The 6549-nt window shown below is 47.4% G+C and overlaps 1 protein-coding gene across 1 annotated transcript in view; it reads right to left on the reverse strand.

Annotated features, from left to right (window-relative positions):
* MAPKAPK3 (MAPK activated protein kinase 3) overlaps positions 1 to 3370 on the reverse strand; it is a 123431-nt gene extending 120061 nt beyond the window's left edge. The window contains exon 1 of the mRNA XM_069027789.1: positions 3158 to 3370. The gene's annotated coding sequence lies outside the window, so the exon portion shown is untranslated. The remainder of the gene's footprint in view (positions 1 to 3157) is intronic.
* Positions 3371 to 6549: the final 3179 nt, after the last annotated feature.

Here is a 6549-nt window from a genome sequence, read left to right on the forward strand (position 1 = left end):
GCTCTATTCCAGAACTTCCAAATTTTATCTTAAGAGGTCTTTATCCCACATGTATCATTATTACCTTGTCCTAACACGATAAAAACAGTGAAATATTTTATTACTTTTCAGATCATTATGATGCATTGCTCTTTACTCCATAATAAAATGTTACTCAGTGTTCTAGATTAAGGCATTGCTGGGTGTTGTAACAGCAGTGCCAGACTCTCATTACATTGCAAATAAGGCAGTTCTTGTTCTAGGGAATGAAATGTTTCAATCATATTAAGCAGCTGCTGTTCTTATTGATTTAAAAACGTAGCTAACTACAGGTTTTTTAAATAATACACATACTGTGACCTGCTACTAGGCTTTACTTAGCAAATCAGCCGGAATCATAAGCAGTACAACAGCTTAAATTGGGTATAACTCAAAACAAAAATTCAGAAATCCCAAAGCAAAACATTTCTAAAACTCAAAATCTGGGACACAGTGTCCTCATAGGAAATTTTAAACATTATTTCACTCTGATTACAGGGAAAAGAAAAAAAAGCCAAACAAGCTTTACAGCGTCAGAACTTCCCAGGAAACAGCAATTCTGAGTTAGGCTAATGTGCCTTAATTCCAAGAAGCCCAAGCAGGATTTTTTTGCTTGGAACAAAGTCCAAGAGGATCTGGATGGAGGGAATTCTGCAGGGATCCACAGCACGAATAGGGAGGTTACAGCAGGGCAGGCACAGCTGGCCCCAGGCTGAGCACAGCCTTGCTGGAGCAGCGAGGCACTGCCAGATGAGAAGAGGAAGGAGAATGGAGGTTCCCTTCACCCCTCTGCCCACCAACTGCAGAGAGGAGAAGTGTCGTGCTCTGTGTGGGATGTACGACCCCATCCATAGGGGAATGCTCACGGCTCTACTGGCAAGTGCCCACACATTCCAGAGGGGCTCAGGAAAAGGCCCAGCATCAGAGGGATGGGGCCTCCCTTCCTGCCTTTCCAGGCTCTGCACAGGAAGGTGCCAGCAAGCACCAACCCCTGCAAAGACAGGATTCCAAGCAGTTGTTTTGTGATCAGGACTCCAACAGGCTACAGGACATTCATCTGGACACCTTCATCTTTTAATTTTTGTGCTCATGACTACCCTGACCTTAACCCTGCCCCTACTTAGCAACAACATTACATAATTACTAAATTAAATACTTAATTTAATACTTGAATAATGCTCTTAAATTATTCAGCTTTCACAAGTTACCAAGACCACCTCTCTAAAGACAAAATTTTCCCTCTCAAAGTACTTATGGCCTTTTTCTTTCCCACATAGGCAACAGCAGGTGGAAAAGCCAAAATAAATTAATAAGTAACTACTTCCATACTCTTGGCTTTATTGCTGATCAATAGGACACACAATCAAGCCCTGAAGTGGAACAGACACTGGAGTTTATTGCACAACTCAGGACCTGCATCACGTGCGTGTGTGCGTTGCTGAGGTGGAAAAAGTTGTGCTGCTGAACAAAGAGGCACTGTCTGCTGACACAAACAAGACAAAAAACCCACTGACCTGGAAATTAAAGTACAAAATCTACTTTCAGCCTGAGTGCCTGCTGCCCATCCACATTAAATGAAGAAGCCTTGTTTGAGCAAAGTATGAACTTAATCTGCTCGTCTCAAGCAGTCCTGCCAGCAGCAGGACTCCACCCAGCAAACCCCACCAGCTGCCAAATCACTGAAGGACAATGCAAGACTCAACCGCCTTTTAGAGGGGGATTTTTCTGTCACAAGGCTACTCCAAATTATCCAGCATCAAGAGATTTATCTATGCAAGCCAACAACATTGGCTGGGGGAGAGTTACACAACACAATACTGATGGGGGAGTAGAGTAGTGAAAACTTAGAGAGAAATGGAGCAACCTGTGAGGAGTTTCCAAGCACTGTGGCAATACAAACACACCACAAACTGCAAAGGCTCAGAGAAGGACTCAAGAGAGGCAGCAAGCTCAAAGTCAAAAGGCATGGTGAGAAGGTCACTGCTGGTAAGTGGCACAGCAATCAATACAGGAGAGGAAAAAAGATTAACAGCTTAACAGCCTCCAGTCCTTGGAAAGACTTAAATCAATGACTGGACGCTGTTTCACAGAATACAAATACCACACAGCACCAGGTGTGCCAACTGGAATGACTGGGATGACTCCACTGAGGTCAACACAGTTGTAACAGCTTGCTCTGGGTTTACACCTGGAACATCAAAGCACTACGCAAACCTAAGTAATTAATCATCAGTCAAATGCCAGGCCAGGAATTTTATATTAATTCAGGTATTTTTCAACAACCCAAGCAACTGTGCTCACATTCCAGACAGTCTTGCATGAGTATTGCAGTAAGAACAGAGAGGATTTTGATGGCAGAAGCCACTCTCCCACGAGCACTGCTGGGTACTGCAGCTCCTGCAGCAGCTCAGGCTGCCAGGTAAGGACTCCACGGCAACAGGCACTGTGCTACCACGCTGATGGGTGTGTCCCACTGTGAGCATGCTGCTGTGTATGTACAAAACATAGGAGACAAGCTGACCACCAAGAAAGGAAGCAGCAGCATCTGGCATAAAGTGGAAATCAGAATCTCCCATTGCTGAGGACAGTTCTGCCTCCCCTATACTCACACCCAGCTGGGCAACTTCTATAGAAACTGTGTTTGTAGAAATTCAGGCTAGTGGTGCTTTTGGTGAACAAGAGTGCTGTGCTCTGTCCACTGCTGTTTGCCCATCACCTGTGGTCCACCAGGAATCCATCCACACTGCAGAAGGGGCTCCACTCACCTGCTGAAGCGCAGACATTGAGCAGAAATGCTCAGTTTGCCTCCTATATACAACTTGCACCTTATAGAGACTCAACCCTACACTTCCATGTATGCTATCAGAGTGGCAAAGCAGGAATGTGGAGCACAGGCCTTCCCTCCTAAAACCTAAGCTTCATTTTAACACACCCTTTCCCAAGAATCTTGTCTTCCCTAGATGAGCTTCATGTAATGAGCTTCACCTCTCCCTTCCTCCAAACAATCTGCCATTTGTGTGCCTCCAGGTCCTGCAGTGTTTAGCAATGGCTGTGCCAGTAACACACTGTGAAAATTACCCTCCTGTCACATCCCAGCACCACAGCTCTCAAAATCAAACACTTCTCTGGTAACACTCACCGTCAAGGAATAACAGTCACTGCTTTCTGCTCTCGAGGCACAATCATTCTCCCAAGGAACAGCTGGGATATACACTCTTTAAAATACCAGTAAAGGGAGGAACAAGTACAGCTACAGCTGGGTTTGCCAGAACTGCCATTAAGAGCACTTGAGCTCTTGCTTTGACTCTGCCATGGCTCTTCTTTTGCTGTGCCTCACTTTCTCACCACACCTGTTGCCACTGGCTATTTGGATGGCAAACTCTTCTTTGCCATGCTGAAAATTTCAGCCCAGGAGCTGAGAATCCCTGCCGTGGACAGGATGATCTCAGAACATCCCAGCTGTCACAAAAGAAAGGATGAAGTGTGAAACTACTTTTCACCTTTGAAGCAAGCTGAACCCAGAGCAAACATTAAATGGGCCAAGGCCCTCTCCTCCCTAGGCAGCAGTTTGTTCACATGCAGTGGTTCTAAGGCCTTCCACCCTGTAGTAGCCTTGCTCATGATTATCTCTGTAAGGCTGACAGGGCAGCTGCCACTGAAATCACATTGATGCTCGCTCTGCCCAAAATGCTGAGGTGAGCACACAAACATTGAAGGGTGGCCATTCAGGTGAGCTGGTGAAGGGGGCAGATGAAGCAGATCTCTAGAGCTAGAAGCTGCCACTCAAACAAAGCTACAGTTCTGACATCAACCACACCTGGGGACAAACCATAGAGCCCACAATACGTGGCAGCGCTTCTCTGCACCTGTCTGCAGCCCAGCACACTTGACAGTCGTGCACTGTCAGAGCTGCAGTGGCTGCTGTGCACAGGATGCACGTTCCCAGCCCTCTGCAGCAGCCGTGTCACGCTCTCATTGTGCTCAGAGAGGCACTTGCTGCAGAGAAACGAGTGCTGGTGCTCTGCTCACTCCCACATCCTCTGGGTTTGCACTGGAAAGCAGCAAAGCCAAGCTGGTTCATCACACTGCAGCAGGGTGCTGAGTCCTATCACCAAGCAGCAGATGACACCAATTTCATAAAAGTGCCCCTGTGTTCACCAGAGACTGGATGGACCACACTGAGATTTGCCAGCAGCTGCCAGGGGAAAGAAGCAAAGGACTGTGACATGACCCTCCACAGAACAACATCTGAAACTTCTGACACTGAACTCAAAGCATATCAAAACATCTATGGAAAAGGAAATAGCCTGGAAAGTGGATTAAGTCTCTCTTGGTACCTTATCATCTTCTGGAGTGTGAGAAAGAAGCCTTCTTTCAGTGGGTATTTGTTCCTCAGGATGCAGCCTGGAGTGGAAATTGTAGTTTATTAAAACTTAAATACAGTTTTTGATAACTTTCCCAGACAAAAAAAAATGTTAATGCAAGTTTTGGCTTGGAAAACGACTGCTCTGTCACAAGGTGAGCTCTAGCAGCTTTATTATCCCACTCACCAGAGGCACAAGTATCACCTCTAACAAGTCTGAAGCACACGTGGTCCCCCTTACATTTCACAAGCAGGGAGGGAAGGACATGCAAGCAGCCTACAGAAATAAGTGTGGGAGTTCTTTCCCTCAGAGATGAAGACTCTGAGGAAATATGGGAACAGACTACCACATGGAAGGTGCTCTAAGAAGAGAGTCAGCTGTTCTCCACCTCAGGACAGGAGAAGTGCTCAGCTTTAGTCACAGCAGAGCTGCCATGACAAAAGAAAACTTTCCAGCAGATAGAACCACAAAGCACCAGAACAGATTGCATGCTAAAGTCCTTATCAGTACTGGGAGCCTTTTGGGTCAGGCTGGGCAAACATTTGTCAGGAATGATGTAAGGCAAGTTGATGCTTACTTGGATGGGGAAATTGAGCTAGATGACTGTCAAGTTCTCTTCCAAGGCATTTTGATCTATGGCCCTACACTGAGGAACTGAGTGCTGGCCAGTAATCCACACACACACACGGTAATGTGGGTCCCCAGAGATATCCTGTGTCACCCTAATGCAGTCACTCTGTGTCTGTCAGTTCCTCACATGGAAAGCTGTCTCAGCCCTACAAGAGCACAGGCTCAGCAGAGAACACTGTGAGGATAAATGTGTTTGTCTCTCTAAAGTCCCTGCAAGGTCCCTTTCACGCCATCTCTCGGGTAGAGACTGACAGCATGGTCAGTGCTTGCACTTTGGGGAGCTCACATGGACATTACACCAGAACAAGGATGGTATCTATTTCTGACCTCCATCCCTATGGGGGCTTTGGGCCTCCTATTCACACCAGGAGGTACAACCTCAGTCTTGTGTCACAGCCGTGAGTTTCCTTCCAGCCTTCCTGACACGAACCCAGTGTGGAAGTTCTGTTTCCAGGGCACAGCAACTGAGCTTAAAGCCCCATTTGCAGCTGCACCTACACTTCAGCCCTCCGCTGACCCCAGTTTTTACTCTCCCTGGGGCCTGCATCTTGCCCAAAGCGGGAAGGCTGAGGCAGGAGTGTCTCCAGCATGGATACAACTAAACTGGGACTGCAGCTCCATCTGCAGGGCTCTGCCAAAGCGGCTCCTCCTGGGGAAGGGCAGCGTCACCCCAGCAGGTACACCCAGTAATCCCCAAAACAGACATGTGAGCACAAACACAACCATGCTCCTCAGGGTCCTGAAAGGAAACAAAGCCCCCTCTGAACGCATCACCTCAGGAATCAAATCACCATTTTGATACAGTTCCCAAGAAGCAGTAAATTCCCAGAAAATTCAGTGTATGTCAGATACTGGATTATGCAGAATGCTGAGTGAAGCCTCGGCCTTCTGGCTCCAGGGAGCAGCTTTGCCCCTGCAGAGCTCACATGCCCGGGGCTCTGCCAGTGTCAGCTCAGCCTCCTGCCCTCAGGCAACACAGACGTGGCCCAGTGCTGCAGCCAGGCTCCTCAAAACCTCCAAAAAGCTGTGCAGTGCTTCTGTACCAAAAGGAGCCCGGGCCAATCTGTGCAAAGCACCGAGGAACACACTGTACTACACCAGCACATTCCCTCAGATGCGAGTCCCACAGAACATCCGCCCTCCTGGGAGGAACAGCAATTTTTCCTTTTATGAAAAGGTCAGCAGCACCATGTGATTTTCCAAGATATATAACCACTATGCAATGCAAATACATAGAAATACAAGTGTTTTCGTGATAAATATAGGAATTTAACACTTGTCCTACTGGATTAGACCAATAGTCTGTCTCGCAGGGGATTTGTCCTGCTCAGAGCTCAGACAAGGGATTGACTGATGCTTCCAAGAAAAAGCACACTGCCTTCTGCAGCCCAGCCACTGGCACTCTCAGAGGGCCACCTAACTGCAGCCTGCTGCAGGGAACCAGCCCACCCCCAAGAAGAATGTAGCATGATGCTGTTTAACATTCCCATCAGCCCATGGACTATCCAGCTTTAAGGCCTCCTGCAGAAGCAGGCTG

The sequence above is a fragment of the Aphelocoma coerulescens genome, chromosome 12, assembly GCF_041296385.1.
Source record: "Aphelocoma coerulescens isolate FSJ_1873_10779 chromosome 12, UR_Acoe_1.0, whole genome shotgun sequence".
Taxonomy (NCBI): domain Eukaryota; kingdom Metazoa; phylum Chordata; class Aves; order Passeriformes; family Corvidae; genus Aphelocoma; species Aphelocoma coerulescens.